General features: G+C 37.7%; 1 pseudogene; it reads right to left on the bottom strand.

The window, feature by feature from the left end:
- Positions 1-7681: 7681 nt before the first annotated feature.
- On the bottom strand, positions 7682-25194 carry LOC149312356 (uncharacterized; annotated as a pseudogene).
- Between the last annotated feature and the right edge of the window lie 644 nt (positions 25195-25838).

Here is a 25838-nt window from a genome sequence, read left to right as displayed (position 1 = left end):
TGTGGGCAATCTATGGCCCTTGGGTTGCATGTGGCCCTTGGCTTGATTTCACACAGCGCTTTGCTTATTCGAAAAGCCCTCTACTCATGATCAGTTCAGGCCTGCACAAGAACCATATGTCCAATGTGAAGTCGAAGGCTTTCATGGCTAGCATCCATATTTTTTGTGGGATTTTCGGGCTATGTGGCCATGTTCTAGAATCATAATTATATGCCCATTTCCCAACTGTCTCTTACATGAAGAGGAATAGGGTGAAAGAAAAGACTGTTACAGAGAGACAGAGAGACAAGAGACAACATGAAAGGAGGGGGGTTGGATTACATACTTTTGGCACTGTTTCTATCTACCTTTGGATTCAGCCCTGTGTTGTGCAGCCCTTAACAGATTATCCCTGTAAGAATGAGATCTTCAACAGACCAGTGCTGCTATACCTCAAGCTAAATGAAAGAAGGTCTCCTAGTTGAAATCCCAAAGAACCGTGGGCCAAAATTCTAATGCTCATCACAACTAGGGCCTCATCTGCAGTGCAGAAATCATGTAGTTTGATACTGCTTTAATTGCCATGGCTAAGTGATATGGATTTTGGGGATTTGCAGTTTTGTGGCATATTTAGTCTTCTCTGTCAGAGAGCTCTGGTGCCACAACAAACTACAAATCCCAGTATGCCATAGTGTTGACCCACAGCAGTTAATGTGGTGCCAAATTGGTTTATTTCTGCAGTGCAGATGCAGTCTAAGGCAATTAACTCAGTTGGATTTACCTATGTTTTGACTCGTCATTCAACAGTTGGTTCAATTTTTTGTTTTATTTGGGACTAACCAAGAGGATTCCATCTATTCAGTAAACCATACTGAACTGGGCATATGGCAGCTTCCAATAAAACTGAAGTTGGGCTCTTCTGCATTGATGTAAAATAGTACGAGTTCTCATGATACAGTTCCTTGGGTTCTGCCAGATTTTGTGCATGGCGGTCACCTCCACATTCCCTCATACCATTCTTTTTGGGTTTGTTTTTTGATGATTTATTGGATCTGCACTAGGGTCCCCCAAAGGTTTATTGAGACATGGCTTGCTAAAGTGGGCTCTTTTGAAGGGCACATTTTCTCCTCTCTCTTTTTAAAAAGACATATAGAGTTAACATGCAGAAGTGATGAACTGATGTACTATAGTACTGTAACTTAGGAAGAGAAGAGAAGAGAAGAGAAGAGAAGAGAAGAGAAGGTAGGAGAATACATTGTTCCAAATATGTCTTGGAATTTAAAAAAAACTCACTCAAAGATGGGAATAAAATGTTGCTGCTTGTGCCAGCAAAAGTTAAGGAGAACCAGAGCATCATTTGAATTAAAAACAACAACAACAACAGGAACTACAGCAACAAATTTTGGACCTTTTAGACACATTTGCACCTTTTAGAGGAGCCCATTATGAATAAATTCCCACCATCATTCAGTTAAAAGAACATGGTCATGCAGTTCCAATGCTGAAAGCAGGTCTTCATAACATAAACACCTAAAATGAACGTTCAGTTTCATTTCATATCAAAAGATGTAATGATTATGCACAATGTGTCACAACAGCTGCTGAGAAGCAAAATGCCAATATAAGCAACTAGCAACATTTATCCAATTCAGGCTGGCTGGATCTTAGCAGCACCAACATCAATATGTCATTTTCATCACCACCCCTTCAAAAAGAATATTAATGAAATGTATGGAATGTAGACTTTGAGTTTGTATGATTTTTAATGGGGCTTACTGTAAAATAAGTACATGTAGCAATGTAGTTTTAAGATTGGGATGAAATAATTCAGCTTTATATGGATCCAAAACACACTGCAGAAACAATCCAGTTTGAAACCACTTTAACTGCCCTGGCTCAGTGCTAGGGAATTCTGGGAACTGTAGTTTGGTGAGACATCTGTCAGAGAGCTCTGGTGCCATGTTAAATTACAGTTCCCAGGATTCTCTAGCACTGAGCCATGACAGTTAAAGTGGTATCAAACTGGAGTATTTCTGCAGTGTGGTTTGGACCGTAGTCTACTTTTTCAAATTTCAAATTTCATTTTTTAAAAAATGTATTCAATGCTTTCATTTGGATTTACTGCATGGCAGGGGGTTGGACTGGATGGCCCTTGTGGTCTCTTCCAACTCTACGATTCTATGATTCTAATATGGCAGCTCCATTTTAAATCTATACACATGATAATGTGAATGTCAACAGGGTTAAATTGCCATGGAGAGATTTGATCGTGGCAAACATAGTATGAACTTTGATTTGGAATTACAACATCGAATCTCCTCAGATCTCCTTCCTACAAAAACGCTAGCGTGAATGACCACTAGGTTTGCAGGGAGTTATGATTGTGGCAATAGTGTCACGATCAGACTAAGTAGCAATAATGAATTCAAAGCAGTTATATTTCAATAAATCTAGACAACTGTTTTATGTTCATGATATGAATACTTAATCATGATTATGACACTATTTGCACAATCATAACTTCCCACCCGAACCTATTTTACTGGGCATATGCTTCATGGGAAGAAGGAGATCCATTCTGCTAGTGATTGATGTATGATTGAATGACGTTTCCATCAGGTTTGAGGAAGTGGGCCAGGTGAGGCTAACAGAGTAGCTGATACAAGATTTTGTCTAGTGATTTATGCACTGCAGCCCCAATGTAAGGTCTGAGCAGTAAGTCTTCTGACTTTATTTTAATGCTGCATTGTTACTCCTGCTATCTTTCTGGCTCTTTTTATATTTTGTCAGCTGATCTAAATGATTGCTATTTGAATGGGGATGTTTTTATGGGTTTTTTTTTAGTATCACTCGGTCAGTCAATCAATATTCTAGATATCTTCCATTCTAGAATGGAAGATATATTGCTGCTAAAGTTTTGTCTTGATGAGACTTTCGATGTACACATTAAATTCCCCCTTTGTTCAGTTGTTTCATTTATTCAAGGTTTTCCCCTGTGTCTCTGCCTCCTAAGGACTGCATTAAAAAAAGCTTTGCACACAAGCAACATTTTGATTTGTAAATCTTTAAAAAGTTCCTTGTAACCTATTCTATGCATCACTGTGGTATAAGATAACAGCCTATCCTTATCTCAACCATTTCTGAAACAGGTCTAAACAGTTACTTCAAAGCCTGAAACAGATAAAATCTGAATGCATTTCAAACTTTGTGGGCTTTTTCCTCATATAGGAATTGTCTTCAGAATAGTGACAATTTTAAATTTTTAAACCTTACAGGGAGGGGAAGCCCCATGGATGCTTCCTCTTGCATATTCATCTTAATCTTATAAAGCCATTGATGTTCTACATTTAATTCCTGTAGCTAATACAGATCATATGGTGCATGGTCTTTTCTGTGAAATTACTATGCTTGTTTTGCCACAAAGACTTAGACTGGATTAACTTTATAACCTCTTATCTTCAAATTTGAATTAAGCGGTAACAAATTTGCATTTGGGAAAATTGTTTTGATGAGGTTTGACTTGAAGTAATGCTTATTAAAAGCAAATGTGCAACTTCTGTTCCTTTGAGGAGATTTCTACAAGATCACACAGCAGGATCAGAACAGGGTAAAAAAGACAAACATGCATTTGAATTATCATTTGAATTATCAAACTTTGCACAGAAAGTTTGAAAGAAGACAAGTACACCACTTGTGGATTAAGTAGGTCACAACGAGGGAGTAAAATAGTGCTCAGGAATTTTCTTGTGCTCAGTACAAAAGGTTGCTTCAGCACATCCTGTACCAAAACAGCAAAAATTCAAATACAATATACAATCAGAACAATCTCTCAAACTCCCAACCCGCCAACCCTCCCCTCTTTCACCATAAAATAACACATTAAACAATAACAAAGGATTAAAACAGTTAAAAAGCAATAGGAGCAGGATAGTTTAGGGCAGGTGAGGTGATCCTATTCTGGTGGGAGGTCAGTCTGGGAAGGCCTACCTGAAGAGATCCATCTTAATTGCCTTTTGAAAGGTTTCTAGAGATGTAATGAGATGGATCTCCTCCGGCAGGTCATTCCAAATTTTTGGAGCGACAGCTGAGAAGGTCCTCTGGGGAGTTGCAACCAGCCTGGTTTCTTTGGCTGCAATGAATTCTTCCCAGAAGACCTGAGTGTGCGAGAAGGATTATATAGGAGGAGGCGCTCCCACAAGTACACTGAACCCATGCCATGTAGGGCTTTAAAGATTTAAAATCAGAACAATGTGATATAGGAGAGACTCACTGATCTGTCCATCTACAAATGCAGGACAGAGAGAAAACAGATCATAAATTAATGTGACTGGGGGATATATTTATCCTTATTTTCGATAGGCCTTTCATAGATATTTCATACTAAAGGCTACTGGTTTGAAGTTTTGAGCTATTTTTTTCTTGCATTGTTCCCTTCTCTACAAGCATCAAATCAGTTATGACCTTTATATCTCCCCCTAACATACAACATTTATTTTTAAATGACTTAAAATGGGGACAGGGAAGCTGGATCTAATGTTTTTCAAAAAAAAATAAATAAATGGAAAGACATTTTGAATGTGCCATGGATAGGGCCAGCCTTACAAGTAGCAGAACTGTGTATTATTAGTAGATTACCAAAACAAATTCTGAAGGAGGAATGTTGTCAACACTACTGTATGATGGAGAATGACAAGCCTGTCACTCAGCACATGAAAAGCTGCACATAAACAGATTAGATGTGAAGACCCACAAAACAAAGACAACAAGGAAATTGCAATGTTGACGAATAGCACTTATGTTCTCAAAGCAGGATACTGTAGTCGGTACAGATGGCTGTCAGGCAGGAAAGCAATTCTCCTTAGGAAAGAATCATTAATAGATTTGATTAGGAAAGCAAGGCTAAGGCTGATTTTAGCAAGTCAAAGTTTAGCTTGATTTCTCATCTGTTCACTCAACATTTATGTTTGCTTCTTAGCAAAATATAGCTCTCAAGTGGTATTCAACAAGTTGAAATTCACATGCTGATCCAGCGTAAGAGCATACTGAAAATATAGCCATTCATTTGCATCTTCAAGTTATTTCGCCACTTTCTCATATGCGCTGAAAATCAGTGAAAACTGTTTAACGCCAAAGGTAATATACCCCTTTATCATTTGTCACATATGGGTGCCTATTGGTATTGTTGATTATAGGCACACAAAGAAGCTTGTGTGCTCTTGATTAAATATAACATATCCTAATTCTACCAAAATAAAGCATTTTAATTAAGCCGCAGTAACTATAAAGGGAAATATTTGTACATATGCTTAAGTTTCCCAATGAAATCAATGAAATCTAAAAGGATTTTGTTTTATCACAGGAATGGTATTTATTTATTTATTTATTTATTTATTTATTATTATGAAAATGTGCAGAGCATTTCTTCTTCACTTTTAAGGGCTCAAACTACAATTTATAATAATAAATGAAAATGATGTATCAATTACTTTCAAGCAAAATAAAAGTACATAATGTTAAAATAAAGATGTTCTAGTATCTCATGATATACTAGTTAAGAACCAACAAAATTTAAGACTGAAAACAGAAGAAGAGTTAAAATTGAAAGGGTATAGTTGCACTTGGTTTTTATAAAGGCAGATTAAAGAAAGATATCTGGTTGATCTTAAAATGTATGGCTTTGATGAGTGGGATTTGAAATGGACAAATGTCTTAAAATCAGAAAGAAGTATTTCAAAATTTTATAAGTTGTTATTAAAATACGAAATGGAAGATGAAACTGTTAAACATTGCATGGTTAGGTGGGCTCAAGATATAGGACATAATATTGATTTAGAATGGTGGACAAAAGGTTTAAAACATATGTTAAATTATAATTTAAAGGAAAATTGGTACAAAATGCAGTTTTGGTGGTATCTTACTCCTTATAAACTCTATATATTGGAAATGCAGTAAAACAACTGGTACCTTTTATCGTATCTGGTAGCAAAGAAATGCTAGAGTATGATTCACCAACAAGTACTGGAAATACTTAAAATAAAGGAACCATTCGATCCAAAGTTATACAGTTGGCCCTTCTTATACACGGATTTTTTATACATGGATTCAAACATCTACGGTTTGAAAAAGTTAAAAAGAACCTATAAATTTGAACTATCAAACCTTGATTTTCCATTTTTTATAAGGGACACTATTTTGCTATGTTATTATATTTAATGGGACTTGAGCATCCATGGATTTTGTTATTCATGGCGGATCTTGGAACCAAACCCTAGCATATAACAAGGGTCCACTGTATTTATTATGATAACAAATAAGGATTTGAGGAGGAAAATGGGAAATTACTATATTACATGACAACAGCTGTATGAGTCTCATATGCTGCAAAATGGAAAGAAAATAGACACCTTCAGATTTTTGAGTAGATAAATAAGTTGAATGAATACATGGAAATAGATAAATTAACTCAACTGATAAGAAAAAGACCAGTAGATCAGTTCAAAAAAGATTGGGAACCACTTATAAATTATTTGAAGAAACAAAGAGGTGCTACATTTATCATTGGTCTGGATTAAAAGAAGAAAATAAATAAATATTATTCCTTGTTTAGAAAGATCTTATGACAGGGAGTTATATAGGAAGATGATATAAGAAGTGTGTGTAATTTAAAAGGATTTACTGACCAACCAGTGAATAAAGAGACCAGACACAGAGAATGGGTTTCAAAAGGAGCCACATTATTAAATTTCTTATTTAATATTTCTTGGAAGAATTGCAGCTAAAGATGGAGCAGCCTAGTGTGGGAGCACCTTCAGCAAGTGGTGCTTTCCATAGACCTCTGCAGCTCCCTCACCTTGGGTTAATCCTTGGCCAGCCCACATCAGGAAAGCCAACCCAAAAGTCCCTCCCCCAAGCCCTGAGACGTAGAGGGTTTATCCATCAGACCAACCTCAAAGGAAGCCCCTTTCATCACCTCCCCTGTCCCTAGACCAAAAGAGGCGGTTCCAGTGACTTCCCTTCCACTAAAATGATGACCCTGGTGCTCGCCGTACTCAAAATCTCCTCCAATATCTGACATGGATAAGGGACAAGCATCTGCTTAGTCCCTATCCCCCATCAGGCCAAGAAGAACTTTCCTAAATACTTCTTTGCAAGTCTCCCAAGAAAAGGTCATTTCCAAGACGCCATCCACTCTGTAAAGCTTGGGTTGCCCCAAAACAATGTCAGGATGAGGTAAGTAGTGGCCCAGACCCTTCAGGAGAGCATTGTGAATCTCTCTATTAGCTCTCATCCTAGCTTTGTTGAGCAAAAGGGGGTCCCCTTTGCCACTCCAAACTTGTCTGGGAAGCATTGCTGATCAAACAATCTCAATTAAAGGCCAATGGTCCTTAATAACCTTCATGTCATGAATAACTTGAAGAATCAATGCCTTGTCCTTGAGCAAGCCTAAATTGTTACTACCTAAATGCAGAATGAGAACATGCAGAGGACTCCCACTGTGCTCCCCAAACAAAAATGGCAACAAGCCATGCCAATGGAGGCCTCTCCTTTCACGCCACTGAAAGACCCTCTCCCAGTCTGAGGTGTGTTCCAAAGTGGCCCATGTGGGCCTGATGGGATACCTAATAAACCATGCTGTGGCCACACAACATCATGTGATGCCTCACCCGCCACAACCTGGAATCTGTAAAACAAAAGAAACAAATCAATGAATCAACTGTTGGACATAACACTGGTAAGTAGAGGACTTCCAATGCCTAATCCATTTGATAGCAGCCATGTCAAAACCACCACCACCACCACCAGTGGACACTGCACCTATATGGAAAGAATGAGTAGCAATTTTAAAGTCACCCAGGCCCAGAGCAGAGAGAGCCTTAGAAGTGACAGCCCAAAACTGGTATTTAGTAAGTGGCAAATAATCAGAATGAACAAACAAAGGGCCCGGCCTCTCACCTCTGACATGCAAATAATTGTGCAGAGCCCTGACCGGGCAGAGCTCAATCTCACCAGAAGGATGAAGCACCAGTTGTGTTCCTTTTAACACTAGTCCATTTTGGATGACCTAATAGTGAGGGAAACTGCCCCTTTGTGAAATAACAAGTCGCATAGATGTAATGCCTTACCAGACTTATTCCTGGAAGCAACCACCAACTCACCAATTCATAAAGCCCCTCAAAAAGCAGTCAAGGCAGCTGCATGGAACAATAAAGCCTCGAACAGAGTCTTTCAAATACCCACCCAGGCCTTAGCTAATCTTCTCAAAATGGCCGGTGATAATGGCTGGTGAGACTCAGCAGTAGAGCCCCTTTTCTTGGACCAGCCCTCTATCACCTTCCTGATCCTAAAATCATTAATGGTGTCAGAAGCACCCTGTGCTTTCATCCAGAAGACTAATGCAGACATTCTACACCTGATGGACTGTGGAAACAACCCTGTGCTATGAAGAAACACACAGTTCCGTAATAGCAAAGTGATAGGGATAGGGACCGAGGTAGGAAGCTTATTGGATGAACAAAAAGCCCCAAAGTCCTTGATTGCCTTAAGATATCCTCATTCCGTACTTAGAGCTATAGAAATACTAAGGGCTCTAACTACTTCATGCTGTCAAGACTCGATAGGCCTACCGCCATCGGCTCTGGTGCTGGTGCTGAATCTGGTGCCAATTTCCTGAAGTGCTCCATCTGCATATGAGAAAGAGTATCAGTAACAGAATTTCCTAGGCCAGCCACAAGGAAAGCAGTGAACAATATATTACATTTCAAACATTGGAGAGTCTCATAGATGTCAAGAAATTATTAACAATCACCGTGGACAAATTGTCACACCAAAAATGAATGGAGGAATTGGCAAATTCCTCTGCCCATATAGTGAGTGCCACCAAAATAGGTGGGGCCAAGCACAGGCCTAGAAGCGGAGTGTGGGTGGCTTGAGCAAGGGAGGCCCTCGGATGCACTAGGCACAGCACGGCCATGCAGCCTCTGAAGCCACTTCCTATAGACTTCTGGGTGTTTTCCCAGCACATAGGATTGTTCTCTTGTCCCTAAATCCAATTCATAGCTTCAAGTATTGCTGACTTAAAAGGTCTTGAAGAGTAATCAAAGATAAATGATTATGAAAATTTTTAAAAGCTGCCTATGCAGCGATTGCTTTAGGATGAAAAAAGAAATCAAACTAGAATAAGTCTTATTTGTTTAAGTATATAAAAGAATATACATTATTTGATTTTCTTAGGAAAATAAGGCTTAAGTATATTAGACAACATAATAAAGAATCCTGGAGAGATAAATGGGAAATTGTGATTGAGGAAGCAGAAGGAAAAATGGGAGATGAAGAGGTAAAAAACAGAAGATATATTCCATATCTCTGAAAATTATTCGGAATTTAAATGGGATATTAACCCTCTGTGTGGCCATTTTTGGTGGAGGGAAGGAAGCAAAAATGTATATTAAGAAATAAGGATTATATATTAAATAAGGATTATATTTTATGTACTATGTAATATGCAAAAAATAAATCACATTTTTTAAAAAAGGTAGTGTTGATCCAATGCGTCTTCTCAAATTAGTAGTTGGATTCATGTTTCCCCTCACAGAAATTAGCCATGACATGTTTACAGTTGTTTTAAGTATGGATTCCATAAGGCTGAACCATAATGCAATGATATCACCATATCATCTGTGATATCTATCTGTGGGAAGGCTAGAGTGAATTTGCTGCAAGAAAGGCATCTGTTAAGAAGACTCATAATGGGAAAATAATTAAATCAAGTGGGGGAACTTGACCATAGACTTAAAAGAGAGATAATTAAAATACTAATTATTGTTTTATGGGAGTTTCCAGACTATTGGGAAATATGTAGGGAACTATCAAATATACTGAAAACCTGTACCTTGGACATTATGGCATCAGCAAGTTAAGTATGCAGGACCCTATATTGTCTTCAGTTTTAATGGCATCTGATATCACATATTTTTCATTTCACTAATTGTCTTCCCAGCTCATGTGATTATCTGACTCAAGTGACTATTATCCTGTCTCTCAATAAACTTTTAACTATACTTTTCTAGTTAGGTTGAAGCCAAATTCCTACTTCCAAAGTTATTCACAACTTTGTATCACAGATAATTAGGCTATAAATTGTCAGGAAGGCAAGTAAAATGAGATTTCACTGAGTAGAAATGAGCTCAGTTGGTAACTTTCTACTGCTTAGTCCATTTGTACACTCTTGCTGTGCTATCTACTGTTGCAGATGTCTATCAAGCATAACAACATGGCTCCGGTGAACTGAAAATAGTTTCATATGCTTTGTGGACAGTTATTGATTTAGCTCTGCTTGACAGAAAGGCTAAAGTGGCCAGAGATATTTCATGTTCGCCAGTGCCATATATCCAATTTTCTTTTTAGTCAATGAAATATCTTGTGATGGGCAAGGTAGTATACTCAATGGAATATGGATGGATCTCGCATCCTTTTCTCCTTTGGTTGATTATATTTCCAACCAACTCCTTATATATAGGGAGAAGGAATTGATTATTTTAGACAGATCAAAGGAAGCACTAAAGCTTTCTGCTCCTGAATGTCTAGATATATGAAATAAAAAGAAATTCAGTTGACACTGTAAAGGCATATGAGATGTCCTTCTTTAATAGCTACTGCACCAAGGCACCTCAGCTAAACTCACTTAGAATGTCACTAAAACATTTATAGCTCTTGCTCTTTTTAACAAGAATGAAAGCATGGATTTCTGGCCTAATAACATATTTCAGTCCAATCTAGGGGCTAAAGTGTTATGATACTGGTAAAATGTTTGAATTGATATTCATACACTGCTTTGATTTCACTGTATTTTTCACATATTATATATGAATCTGAAGAGAGATTTTTTTTTCTGCACAGAGTTTGAAAAAAAAAACCCTCCTCAAGTTAGTATTCATATCTCACACCAATATCTGTAATTTCTCTCTGTGCCTGACCAGCTCACAGGGTTATTTGGAGAACAAAATAAAGAGCTAGAGAACTATGGTATCATCTACAACTTGCTGAAAGAAACATTTGTTACAAATGTAACAAAGATTTTATTATTTCTCCCCCCCAGAACCCCCACATTTTTCTTTCCTTGAAATGTCTCAGGATGGCATATGTGAATGTCAGGCTGAAAGGTGGTGACTGGATCAAGTTCACACATTGACTGGCAAATCTTTCCAGAGATTGGAAAGCTCCAGATTGGAAACAACAAGGGTATAAGAAAGGGCATTCTGTAAATTAGCTGTAATTTGCTAAATTAATAATTGAATCTAATATTTTATTTATTGTGTTAAACATTTATATATACTTTTAAACAGTTGGCAAATCTGATGGATTTTAATAATTAAAGCTGGCTAGTGAGACTGGACTTTGTCATGGCAAGATGTACATATTAGTTTCTCCTTAACCAGAGCCCAGTTTGAATATCAACTGAATACAATACGGGCACTCCCTCTGCCATGGTTGATATATTGTGAATAGTAAGTACCTTTTTCTCCTGCCTGTGCACTGCTTTCATGACATATAATGTGGAATCTGGGCAGATGCCATTCCGGGGCCGATTCACAATTAAAGTATTATTATTTCACTTTATTTGCTGTGACAATGTTCTATGGAATCCTGGGATTTGTCTTTCTTTAGAACTTTCAATCAGAGATCATCAAACTAAGGATTCCATAGGTCACAGTCATGGTAATTAAAGTAAAATATAGTGCTGTAATTTTATAATCTTGCAACATATCATAAGGTCCCTTGAAAAAAACACTTTGATGCTGGCAGTATTAAACCCCAAGGCTTGCAGAAGAGGAATCTTGTTGCATTCAGTAGTTTTTGTTGTTGTTTGCCTTCACATTGTTTCTGGTGTGTGGCAATCCTAATGGAAATCTATCGCTGGGCTTTGTGAGGTGAACAGTCTGTGGCTCACATAAAGTGACCCAGTGGGTTACCATAGAATCATAGAGTTGGAAGAGACTGCAAGAGCCATCCAGTCCAACCCCCTGCCATGCAGGAAATCCAAATCAAAGTATCCCCGACAGATGGCCATCCAGCCTCTGTTTGAAGACGTCCAGGGAAGGAGACTCCACTACATTCCAAGGGAGTGTGTTCCACTGTCGAACAGCCCTTACTGTCAGGAAGTTCTTCCTAATGTTGAGGTGGAATCTCTTTTCCTACAGCTTGCATCCATTGTTCTGGGTCCTGTTCTCTGGAGCAGCAGAAAACAAGCTTGCTCCCTCCTCAATATGACATCCCTTCAAATAACTACTGGGTGTTTCCATATCAAACCTAGCAACCTCGGTTATTTGTGTCTTCCTTTCAAATATTTAAACAGGGCTATCATATCACCTCTTAACCTTCTCTTCTCCAGGCTAAACATCCCCAGCTCTCTGAGTCGTTCCTCATAGGGCAAGGTTTCCAGACCTTTCACCATTTTAGTCGCCCTCCTTTGGACATGCTCCATGGCAGAGATGGGAATCATACCCTGATCTCCAGAGCACTTGTAGCCCAGTGCTTAGACCAGTATACTATGTTCAAGCTGCCTCAAAATTCTAGAAGGCTGAGGAGTCAGTAATTTGACAGGAGGACTAGAACAAGATCTCTCCATTCCTAAAAGAAAATGACACCAGTCCTGCCTTCACTGGGCTCTAAAGTGGAAAGAAATGGCTCATGAAATCAGACCAAACCATTTTGGAATAGCTGTTGTGTATGCCTCTGAAAGTGTACTCTTCTGACTCTCAAATAATGATGTTGGACTGAGTGGGAGTATGTATATTCTGTAGGAAGTTTTGTTTTGTAGGAAGCAATTATCAGAAAGGCTGAGTCTGCAAGCTGGAAGAACCATGCTGACTGAGTTATCACAAAGCTGTTGTGGGTGGGGGGAATTGTGCTCATTAATAACTCAAGCTGGAATTCGGTAAAAATATTTCCCCCCAAGGGATTAGAAGTTGTTTTTGTATCTGTTTCATTCAAGTGGAACACTTTAATCCAGTGGAACCATGAGAGGAGTGATCCATAATTCCCTTTGTGAACCTAGATCACCAATGGGCTGGATCTCAAAGAAAATACTGGAGCTAGGCTGGGGGTACTGAAGAAAGATAAATGGGGGTGGGGGGAGTTTTAGTGCAATCATTAATGAAATGTTATATTTTCCCTCTGGTGCAGAGTTTTACTGTTGTTTTATTGTTGTTCCATTGTTGCTAGCTATAAGTTGTAACTAAATTCCAGTATCATTGAATTTTAAATAAGCTCATAGCCATTTTTGGTTTCCCAATGCAAATGACTGAGGGAGCACCGACAATCCAGATTCCTAAATCTTTGTATAGATTTAGAATCTAGATGGAAATATATCCCTTACCATTCACTCTGGTTCAAATCAGACCAGATACACAATGCCAAGTCAGGCATTGAACTTAATGAGTGGGTGGGAGGAGGTACAACCTAGCTTATAGTTATCTTTTCTTTTTTTTTAAAAAAAATTGCATGTTTCTACTTTTAGAATTAGCCATCATGGGGTAGTGGTTTGAGTACTGGATTATGACTCTAGCTCCAGGGTTCAAGTCCCTGCTCACCCATGGAAACTCTGCTTCTGAGAAACCTGGAGAATTTCTCATTCCTTCTAGCAAGTCCCAAATGGTACGTTCCCAGAAGTTGAACTCTATTTAGAAGCCCTACATCATGTGGGCAGTGTTAAGGAATTGTTAAAGTTGTGGTCTAACAGCTTTTGAAGATCCAAGATTGGGAAACACTGACTTTGAGAAATTACACAAAATGGCTCTTTGAAATTATACACAATACAGATATAGGGCTGAAGCTTTTTGAGAGGTTATTTGAACAGATTCAGACATTTTAGACAAACATGGAGTGAAAATAAGGAGCCTATTCTTGTCTTATGTCTCTACATGCTGTTCTTTATCTGACAGCTTCTTATGCTACTTATGACACATAATTACTTTGATGTGGTAAAATCTGTGGAAGACAATTCAATATACATTTCAGCCATTTTTCATTTTTAATATTACATCCCAACCTTCAAGGTGACATATCTTATTTAATCTATCAAATCGTATGAAATATTTGGAGTGGACTAGAGCAAAGGCGTGACTGACCCAATGTTACTGGAGTTCTTCATGGAAGAGCATGATTTGAGCCCAGGCCTTCCTGATTCATATCACACTCATAGCTGTCTTGCAGCACTAGTTTTTCATTAACACAATACATGGATTTTAAGTACTGCTAGATTTAACCCCAACATATGGAAACCATTACAGTTTTTTTATTGAAGTTGCAGCTTCCATTTGAGTAGGATTATGAATATCTCTTTCTCTCTCTCTCCCTCTCTCTCTCTCTAGAACAAGGTAAATAACAATACCACATAAATAAACAATAAAGAATAAATAAATAAATAAATAATCCCAAAAGAACTCTAAGAAAACCCTCACAACTGATTCTGCTTCGTAGAATTACTGTTCATATTCATGAAAATTTACAAGGATTGATGTGGATCTCATTTAATGGGACCAGCCCAAGGCATTTTGTTTTCTGACAGAACAAAATTTTATTTTGAGGACAAAATCCACCTGTCCAAACTATCACATACAGAAGCTGACTGAACTGGCAATTAAATCTTATTAGCAATAGTATAGTATCCTCTAAAGGACCTGAAAGTAAATGCTGGTTTATCTTAGGGGCTCAACAGACAGGTGGCTCCATGCCACCTGTTTTTGCCCCAGAAGGAAGCCATGACAACCACATGCTGTGGCCTCCAGAGGGAGCAAAAAGAACCTGCTGCTGGGTGGGTTCTTTTTGCATCTCAGATGAGGTACCATAGGCCTGCTTGTGTGCCATGATGACACCCCTTGTGCGCAGCACGCGCCATGTAGACAGGCACATGCCAAGATGGCACCTGGTTGTGGCAACAGGGGCTTTGAGTGTATGGATGCTCAGCCCTAATGTGCATACAGGCCTGCACAAAGTCTGTACAGCTCCATCGTTCACATGGCACATAGTGTTCTGTTCTCCAAAGTGGTGCCTGCTGACTTCCCTCTTCATGGAGTGTGAATCAGTTCTGTGTTTTCATCAGAAAATTAAAATGGCTGTTCAAGGCATTGAACCTATTTTGGGGATATAGTTCAGCATTTTTAGAGACCTCTTTTAAAGTTTAAAACCCTGAACAGACTCAATACAGTACTTCACTGATAGAGAAGCCACCAGCTGTCAGCAAACCTCCAACATGTTGACCTCCCTACTCCTCACTCTAGATTGAGATACATCCCACACTCTCCATAATGGTAAGGCTGACCCTGAGTCAACTTCTGCCCCTCATGTGAAAGATAAAGACTTAAAGCTTTTCTCCTTCCTGGTGGTTTAATATGCAATCCAATATATCAGATGAAATTAAAGGGTTTTTTTTTTGTTTATGTTTTAATTGAGATGGAATGCTGTCTGAAGTGCCTATTAACTCTCACTGGATGTGACCTAAATGACTGACAGCTGTAAGGATGATAACAAAGTGCTGTAATAAAGATGGTGATTGACCTAAAATCTGCTCAGACACTAGCTGTAAATATAACAACAGGGTTCCCCCACCCCCATTCCTGATCTGCATGCAAGTGGTATGGGTATGCAGCATAGCTATTTCCATCATATCCTGTCTTTCTGTCCTGGCCTTTGCCCCTTACATTAGGGAGACATCATTATCAGCCAAATAAGCTATTACAAGTGTCAGTAGTAATGTTACCCTAATTATGATCTGACCTACAATCCATCATGCGTGTCTTGTATTTATATTAGGTTTAAGATGAGCTGACTAATAAATGTGCAGTATAGGCACTCATGATTCTGTATGTTCACTTGGAGACATGTGGAACATGCATAAGTTGTCTCTGTTGATGGGGGGGGGGGGGGCGGTTAGACATTGGCCACTAAACACAGATAATTATCAACCAATGACAGACAAAAACAAGAAAGCCATCACAAGCCATGTACATAGTTTTGTATGGAGAAAATATCATTTGTTAACCATCAATTGACAGAGAGACATCTATTATCAACATTCCTTTATTTCATCTAGATCTTTGACATATTGACTAGCCAGTGTACAAAATCAACTGGGCATCCCCATGTTTATGTATTGGTCAAACTCCTATGTGTCTCAGGTTGCCATGGATAGAAAGAATATTACAAAAAGTTCAACAAATATTTTTGGTTGAAAATATGGCTCTCTTGATTGCCAGTAAACTCTGATGAGACTGACAAGAATCAAGATATATCCGGGGTAGCCATGTTGACCATGTAGCAAAGTACAATCACATCCAAAATCTACAAAAGAGTGATACCTATATTGGCCTACCAACATGCACAAAATGCATGATGCAAGCTTTCAAAGCTCCACTTGCTTATTCATCAAGTAAAGATGTTAAAGTCATACAGGAGAAAAAAAAGAAGAAAATGAGTTATTCAGGGCATAAATCACACTCACACAACGCCATACAAAAAAGAGCACTTTTTTGTGCACAAAATAATATTCCTGTGCAGAAAAATTATCTTACAGTAGGGGACAAATCTAATAGTGGGGAACATTCTGTGCAAAGCTTACATGCCAGGATTTTGTGTGGAAAACAGTATTTTCTGTGCACACAATTTTTTATGATACCTAGCGTATTTGGTGGGAATGTCCCAAAATAAAAAAAATTCTGGAACCGTATACATATAGAGACTTGCAATATATTAGAAATAAAATACTAAATGCTTCCAGAAATATACTTACTTAATATGACTAACACATTACCAACAGATTTAGAAAAAAAAACCCTGGAAAAAATATACATGGTTACTGCACTAAGATTACTCTTAGTACAAGTCTGGAAGAAAAATACCATACCAACAACTGATGAATAGCTAATCAAGCTACAAGATATGGCAGAAATGGACTGACTAACAAACTTGATAAAAAGAAAACCAGAAGGGAAAACTGAGAAGGAATGGAAAAAAAAAATCAGTAAATACTGTAAAAATAAATGGAAATTATAGAAAGCAATGATGTATGAATAGTAACAGGTCACTGAAACTAATGAAGCATTAAGAATATCGAAGCGAATGAAAGATAATAACAATAACCAGAAGTAAATAAGCTTACAAACAGCTGTCTCTCACACACAGGAAGTTTAGAACAAGAAGAAATGAAGAAAAATAGAAAATGTTTGAAATTTACGGTATTTGCTTTTAGTGTGTATAATGTAAATAACTGAAATATATATATATATATATATATATATATATATATATATTATACATAAGTTGGAAAAAACTCATATTTGTGTACACATGATGTTATACTAATAAAAGAAGATAAAAATATATTTTTTTAAAAATTGCTTTTTAATTTTTTTAAAAAAAATAAAAATATATTCTTTAAAAAAGCTTCAGCCTCTCCTTTCTCTTCTCACTAAAACTTGTCCCACTCACACCATTTCTTCAGCATTTTAAAGATATACAGGTGAACACCAGAACCCATTTCTGCCAAATGACAGATGTTTGGGGCGCAGTGATGCCACCCCTCTTAGGGTGTCACCTGGTGTGGCCTGCACCCCTGCACCTCCCTAGTAACATCCCTGCTGATATAGCTGATGCCTAGGAATGATGGGTATTGTCGTCCAACAGTATCTGGAAGGCCATACGTTCCCCAGCCTGATATATAGCAACCAAACACATGCTGCAGATAGTATGCAATTTCAGATATCATAGGCAAGTCTTGCATAAGCATTTGTAGGTGCATGAATGACTGGGAAGGAGATCTTACCCTCTTAATGACCCTGTGCTATTCCTTTTGAATAAGTTGATCATCCCTTGATATGATGTGAAATGAACAAATCTAGGCTCTCAGACTTTGGCCATTGTGAAGTCATAGTTAATCAGTTATTGTTAGACCACTTGTGCTACTTCATCTCGATTAGATCTGTGCTCACCCTCAGGGGCCATAAAGACCCAGTTTAATGATCTCCCTTCTTTGCCTTTGTCAAATGCATTAATGTACAGCATATTCAAAATGACATAATCATTCATTGTAGCTGCAGTTCATTAATTTCTTTAAGTACTTGGTTACAAGCAGATTCTTATGTTTAAAGTGTGAGTTAATATGTCTCATGTACTAAGACATCTTGGGGGGAAATTGCATAGAAAAGAAAGGGAATCTGCAAAACTTATAAAGGGCACACAGAAGGAAGGACACATCTCTTGTAATAAAGTAACAAACAGTTCATAGTTTCATTTGTCAAATTAGTCAGCATTATTTTTTAAAAAAAACTTTGGACACTATGGGACAGTACAACTGAGAGACCATTAATGCATCATCAGAAATGAGAAAAATGCATCACCCCCATCAAAAAAAGGCAGAGAACATAGAAAAAAAATGCACATCTACTTTTTATACACAGGGTCACAACTAGAATTAATTATTTAAGCAGAAATACAATATACTGTATCTCATTATAATGGGCTTTCTTGCTCAGTCTCAGTGGCATCGCCACCTGGCATGGTTACTCATGGTGCCACCCTCCCTTGGCCTCCTCCCATACCACACCATACAGAATCCTTAGTAATGCTTTTTCTTCTAATGTTTCTCATTAACCATGCATCACTGAATGTAATGGCAATAATCATGACATAACAACTAGCAAAATTAAAATTATACCTTTAAATTACAATATCATATGCACACCCCAAATGTGTTTACATGTACATTGTTTCATGGGGTTAAAAGTGAAAATTTGGTAAGATGTGTTTTAAAATGAAATTTTTAAAGAATAAAAAAAATAAAATTTTGATTTTTTAAAATTAATTTTCCAAACATTTAAATTTAAAAAAACAAACTGGGGCCTCTTCTTTCCCTTCACACTAGCCTTGCCCCACTCACACCATTTCTTCAGCATTTTAAAGGGATGCAGGTGAATGCCACAGCCTTTTTCTGCCAAAAGGCACTTGATGTGGACTGAACCCCCCGCACCCTCCTTATGATGCCCCCACTCAGTCTGATGTTTAGATGGATGACTTCAGGGACACTGTTCTTCTGACTGACTGTCTCTGTCCCTCTATCCTTGTCTTTGTTTCTCTCTGTGTGTGTTTATGTGACCCTTTAAAGAGCTAACTGCACAGGATCTTTCCAACTTTGACTTCTGAAATTGTTGCCAGCCAGTCTCCCAATAAGATGGTAGGCCAATTATAGTCTAAAATCAGACGAGTGGATTGTGCAATGCAAATAAATAGCTGCAGGGCTACTTGAATAGCACTAGGATCAACATAAGGTTTATTTGAAGCAGCTTTTTCCATCTGAAGAAAAATCTTCCCCTAGGTGATTTTCCTTCTGAAGCAAATAACAAAGTAATAAATACATAGTTAGGTAATAGGTAGGTAGACTGCAGTCACACAATTAATGTCACATGTAGATGCATTCAGAACATGGAAGTAACTAGCTAGCAACTAACTAGGATAGTATAATTATACATTGTTATAGTCCCATTTTAATACATTTAAGTGTTTAATATTTTTTTAAGAGGGGAAGGGAGTATAAATATTTATGTATATTTTATTCTGTAAATTTATATGTTGTTTACCGCCCAGTTTGGCTTTGCCACCGGGCGGTATAGAAATAAATATTATTATTATTATTATTATTATTATTACTTACTTACTTACTGATGAAATTAATTTCTTTTCCAAGTGTATAAGTTATAACTATGGGCCCATACAGACAGGCCAAAATAAAGCTGCTTTGGGTCATTTTGGAGGTATGCTGTTTAAATGCTGCATGCATCCTAAGAGGCCAGCTTTGGCATGGCTTCCAGCCTCTTAAGATGCATGTATCATTTAAGCAGCATACCTCCAAAGTGACCTGAAGCAGCTTTATTTTGGCCTGTCTGTTCAGGCCTATATTGACTACGCTGACAAGGGATAACTTTACATCTTTGGTTGTGCATCTATAACTTCTAATTACTTTTTTCATTATAGGGAAGTGGCATATCTAAGTAGTGCTGGAAGATTCTTGCATAGTTTAAGAGATGGCTTGTGCTGTGCCTTCTTCTACTACCTTCTGCTCTGTTGAGAGTGCAGAGGTGGATGGGAGAAGTGTGTATTGGCTCACAGGGCAGAGGCTTGTAACAGTCAACTTTTTTTTTTATGGAACCCATTACAAATGTTCTTTAAGCTTTTGAGACATGTGACAGTATTGTAACTATAATGGCAACAAAATACTTTGGGGAAATATAACTGAAATTAAACATGGTTTAAAAGCTTTTCTCAAGCTCTGATCTATCTTTGTGTTTTACTGACTGAACAAGAGAATATACACACACAAGCCTAATCTGCACTGCAGAAATTATGCAGTTTGACACCACCTTAATTTTCATGGCTCAATGCTATGGAATTCTGGGATTTCTGGTTTTGTGATGTATCTAGCTTTCTCTCTCATAGAGCTCTGATGCCACAACAAACTAGAAATCCAAGGATTTCATATGATGGAGCCATGACAGACAAAGCAGTGTCAAACAACATTTTGCAGTACAGATTAGACCACACACACACACACTCACACACACACACAAACATTTTTGTTGATCAAACTGGGGTAAAAACATTCCTACATAAGGATTTGCACTTGGGAATGCATTTGCTTTTAACTTACCATGGGAGGTAGAGATGATATTTAGGAAAAACATCCCCGTGCACGTTGATTCATATAATAAATCTACTAATATGTAGTAATAAAGTAGCTTTAACAGCTTTTAAAATGGAATGAGAAAATCCATGGAGAACAAATCCATAAACAAATTATTGCAGTCATATGCATGATGGAAGTGATTTGTTATAATTTAATTCATTATTTGTAATTTTTTAAAACAACAACAACAACAACAATTATTCAGGGTCCCAAATCCTATTGCTAGTCCATTTAGGGTAGACCAATTGAATAAATGGAATTTACATGACATTAAGGTCCACCAAGTTAACACTGATTCAGTGGGTCTGTTCTAATTTAGACTAACAATAGATGTTAAGCTTAATTTTCACTGTTTTAATCATTATAATGATGACACGTTTCTTATTTTTATTTGCCATCAAATTGGCTTGGGGTTGTGTTGACCCTATGAATGAGAACTCTCCAAGAGTATTGGTCATCAACAGCCCTGTTTAGGTCTTGTGAAGTTTGTGAGACTTATTTCCATGACTTCCTTTGTTGTGTTAATCCATCTATAACACACTCTTCCTCTTTTCCTCCCACTTTGCTAAGCATTAATGTATTTTGCAATGAGTTATGTCATCTCATGATATGTCCGGAGTACAATAGCCTCCGTTCAGTCGTGATAGTGTTGCTTGTGAGTAATATTTCTTCCATGCTGCTTTAATACATTACTTTGTGAATATCTGAATGAGTCATTTTTGCCCATTGTGATTAATTCTATTGGTTTTTTTTTTCACATTTAAAAAACCACAGTACTAGCAATTATGTAATAAATTAATTAAAAAGCTTTCACTAAATTATCTGCATTAACAAATCAATTCTCTATTTAGTGTTAATGTTTGACTGTATGGATGCTTGGTCAGATCTGCTACATTTTTTTTTAAATGCTCTTTTGTTTTAGCAAACACACCTGGGATTTTTCAAATTATTGCCTTGAAAATGAAGTGATGAGGAAAACAGCTGGGCCAAACCATAGATTTTACTAGGATTATAAAATTTTAGTACCCATACAAATTCTGCAACTTTCCTACATATGAATGTGCATTGTTATTATGACTTGTATCATAAAAGTAGATTTTATTGTATAAGAGTATTAACCTCTTCAAATTGTAACTGCACAAAGGCAAGTGACAGTATCTTTTGTAAATCAATTGGTGAGAAATTAAATATGATTACGAGCTCTTGCTTGGTCTCATAGCTAATGAAACTAGAAAAGATTGATTAATTAGAAGGGTGGTTTATAGAGGTTAATTAGTTTGTATTTTTAATTGCCTTTTGAGATCACCTAGAAGAATAGAAAAGTAGCATCAATGAGTATGCAGTGATTTCCCCAAAGATTTTTTAGCATAAAGTTGATACTCAAGTCATGACTGTGAGTCAAAGATGAGAATTTTTGTTTTCTTTTTACTGTGATTTTAAGTATGATAACTTCCACATTGTTTGGAAAGTTGATTTTAATATTTACACTGATGTTAATAATTGCTGGATTTAGCCCAGAATCAGAAAGTTTTTGCAGTGCGGGTATAATCAGATGAATGAATTATCAAATGAAGCAGATGAATGTAAGGTGGTTTTATGGACTAAGAGACATGGTCTGTCAAGTTGCAATCAGCTTGAAGAAATGAATCGGAGAAAGTGGGGAGATGACAAAACTCCCTCAGGTTGAATTTCAGTTATTTAAATGTTGCAATGAATATAGATAGGGCTGGCTTTGAAAGGTCTGTTAGCTGACAATGTGGCTAAAAATTACTGAGGGCCTTCTTGCAGTGAAAATTCCCCATACACTGAAGGCATTGTATTGAGCCCCGCTAACTTTCCAGGCACAATTTACAATGTAAATGAGGACTTAGAAATTTAAAGTGCAAATGTCAACTGGAATTACATGTCTGGACATCAGGGTAGCATAAAGGTATAATCCTTTTCCTCTAGGAAGCCTAAACAGAAACATTTTATTTATTTATTTTTTATTTTTTTATTTTCTCTAAGCAACAAGAGAAATACTCAGAAACAAACCCATACCGACTGAAATTAATTGAAGTTATTTCAAATAAATATGTTTAAAGTCAGGGGCTAGAATATTGTTGGTACAATATTGGTATGCTATAGGTAATCATTCTGGTACCCTGTTCTTTTGTTATAAAAGCAGTTGCACTGTTTGCTGGGTTGTGCAGCAAGTGAAGGCATAGAAAATCATTGTTATCACTGTTAGCAGGGAAGACTGATGACTCAAAAATGCTATGTATCCTGTGCCTAGAATCTGGGTGGGTCCTCCAAAGGAGGACAGACAGTTTTCCAGACTTCTCATAATACCCTGGTTTAGAAGAAAACCCCTTCAGAAGCCCAGTACTGGAGAAAGAGGTTCTTCAAAACTGGAAGCCTTGTCTTCCAACAGTAAAAGCTGCTGTGTCCAGGGCCTTTCCACGCCTATCAACTGCACAGCATCTCCACCAGCTTAGTTATAATAGAAAATAGCATTCCAGCCAGGGATCTAAAAGTCCAGGAGGAATTATTTTGGAATACTATACTATATCCTCTCCAGCCTAGTGCTGAGGGCTAGACTGGATTAGAATGAGATGTTGGTCACTCACTGTCAGTAAGGAGCACTATTAGTAGGAGAGACTTGGTTTCAGCCAGAAGACTTTGAAGTGGGGTGTTTTGTAGGCAGAGTCAGTGGCAAGGAAATGATGGCTTGTTATCTGCTGGATCTAAAGATGCTTCATTCATTTGCATGGAATTGAAAATTCATCAGTTTCATTTTCACTGTACTTCTTAGAATATTGCCAGTGTTTTCATCCAGTTCAAGTTCTGTGATGGTCTGCAAGCCCTTTTTTCTCCTCCTCTCCACCTGGACCTTTGTGCATTATGATATGTGTTCTTCTTGTAGTATACATTTTGTGCATATTGTAATAATAATAATAATAATAATAATAATAATAATAATAATAATAATTATATTCTGCTTAATCTCGAGGAATCCAAGTGGATTACAGCAGTAAAATAAGATACAATTAAAAGAAAAAAGCATTAAAAGTTCCAAGATCCCCATCCCTCCCCCCTGTCATAAAAACATAATAAACACTAAAAAAGAGATTAAACCAAAAAAGAGGTAAAAAACAATGGTATACAATAACAATTAAAATGAGATAAAATTTCAAGCGGAGACTGGGTAGAGTAAAAGGTAAAGATGGAGAATAATGGGAGCGGGGGAGAGGGAGGCTGGTCAACAAGGATATTCTAATCCGGAAAGGCCTACCAGAAGAGATCCATCTAAATAGCCTTCTTAAACGTTTCCAAGGTGGTAATCTGATGGATCTCATCCGACAGGTCGTTCCAGAATCTAGGAGCAGCTGCAGAAAAGGATCACTGGGTCACTGAAGAAAATCTAGTCCTCTTTGGTTGAAGTAGATTCTTCCCAGCGGAATGAAGAGTGTGGGGAGGATGATATGGGAGAAGGTGCTCCCACAAGAAGACAGGACCCAAGCCATGTAGGGCTTTAAAGATTAAAACCAACACTTTGTATCTTGCCCAGAAACTAATAGGCAGCCAGTGGAGGGATTTTAAAACAGGAGTGATATGGGCAGATCTAGGTGCGCAAGTAACCAGCCTGGCTGCCATATTCTGTATCAATTGAAGTTTCTGAACTTGAAACAAAGGTAGCCCCATGTAGAGTGCAATACAGAAGTTGAACTGAGAGGTTACCAGCGCATGTACCAATGTTTCAAGGTCTTCCCACTCCAGGAAGGGGTGCAGCTAGCGTATCAGCCAAAGCTGATACTAAGTGCTCCTGACCGTCGCATCTACCTGAGCCGTCAGATGGAGAGATCAATTTAAGAGCACCCCCAGACTGAGTCCTTCAGGGGAAGTGTGACCCCATCCAGAACTGGCTGGCATAATTCCATTCCTGGATTGGGAGTTCCTATTACAAGTACCTCCATCTTACCTGGATTCAACTTGAGTTTGTTTTCCCTCATCCAGTCCATTACCGCATTAAGACAAGCATTCAGAGGAGAGATGCCATTCTTAGTCACTGCATCAGTTCGAGACATAAAGAAATATATTTGGCTGTCATCAACATACTGATAACCCCATGTCTCCGGTCGATCTCACCCAGTGGCTTCGTGTAAATGTTGAACATCATTGGAAACAGAATTGCGCTTTCATGTGTACATTTTTGTACATTTTCTCTACTCCCGATTGATTTGTGTACACACTTCCTTTACAACAATTAATCACAAACCTTGTACTAATATCTGAGGCAAGATGTACTTTGTCTTGATACTAGTTTCAGGAAGTGTAAAACAGATATTTTCATAGGATAATGTGTATCCAATGAGTTTTCCATTCCCATTGGTGATGATCTGTACATTGTCAATACACTGTCTGGCATTTACATAGAAAATACATACACTTTCCGTATTTGTAAGAGAGGAACCATCTGTTTTAATCCAGAGATATACTTCCATTGTAGCAATTAGCTATTTACTTCTTGTTAAGTGCTGAGCAAAAGCAAAGAAAGACAGCTAGTCATGTTTTCTAGTCATGTTTGTAATGAAGGACATTTTGGAATTCCTCCCGGTCAGGAGGTTGAAATGTAGGACATGTCCTGGAAGATGAGGATACCTTCTCAGGACACTCTTGGGCACTTTGAATTGTTACCAAGAACAATTTCCTTACTAAATAGTTCTATGTAATAATGCTTTATAGTATATTTTAGAATCGTTCTAATACTAATAAATTTGAAATAATGATGTTGCATTTGGTTGAAAGGGAGATAAGTCCTGTTCCTTCCTACCAATGCATTTTTATATAACAAAAGGGATCTTAAGGCCTGTTACAGACAGCCAAAATAAAGCTGCTTCGGGTCACAGTGGAGATATGATGTTTCAATGATGCATGCGTCCTAAGAGTCCAGAAGCCACACCAAAGCCATGCTCCAGTCCTTAGGGCTGGAGCATGGCTTTGGTGTGAGTTCTGGACTCTTAGGACGCATGCATCATTGAAACACCATATCTCCACTGTGACTCGAAGCAGCTTTATTTTGGCTGTCTGTAACAGGCCTAAGACACCCATTCTTCAGATCCTATAGAGCTCTTCCCAGAAAAGCAGA

The sequence above is a fragment of the Sceloporus occidentalis genome, unplaced genomic scaffold (genome assembly GCF_023333645.1).
Source record: "Sceloporus occidentalis isolate IW3139 unplaced genomic scaffold, rSceOcc1.0.p SCAF_5, whole genome shotgun sequence".
Taxonomy (NCBI): domain Eukaryota; kingdom Metazoa; phylum Chordata; class Lepidosauria; order Squamata; family Phrynosomatidae; genus Sceloporus; species Sceloporus occidentalis.
The sequence above is the reverse complement of the archived record's forward strand: the minus strand, read 5'-3'. Positions and strand labels throughout refer to the sequence as shown.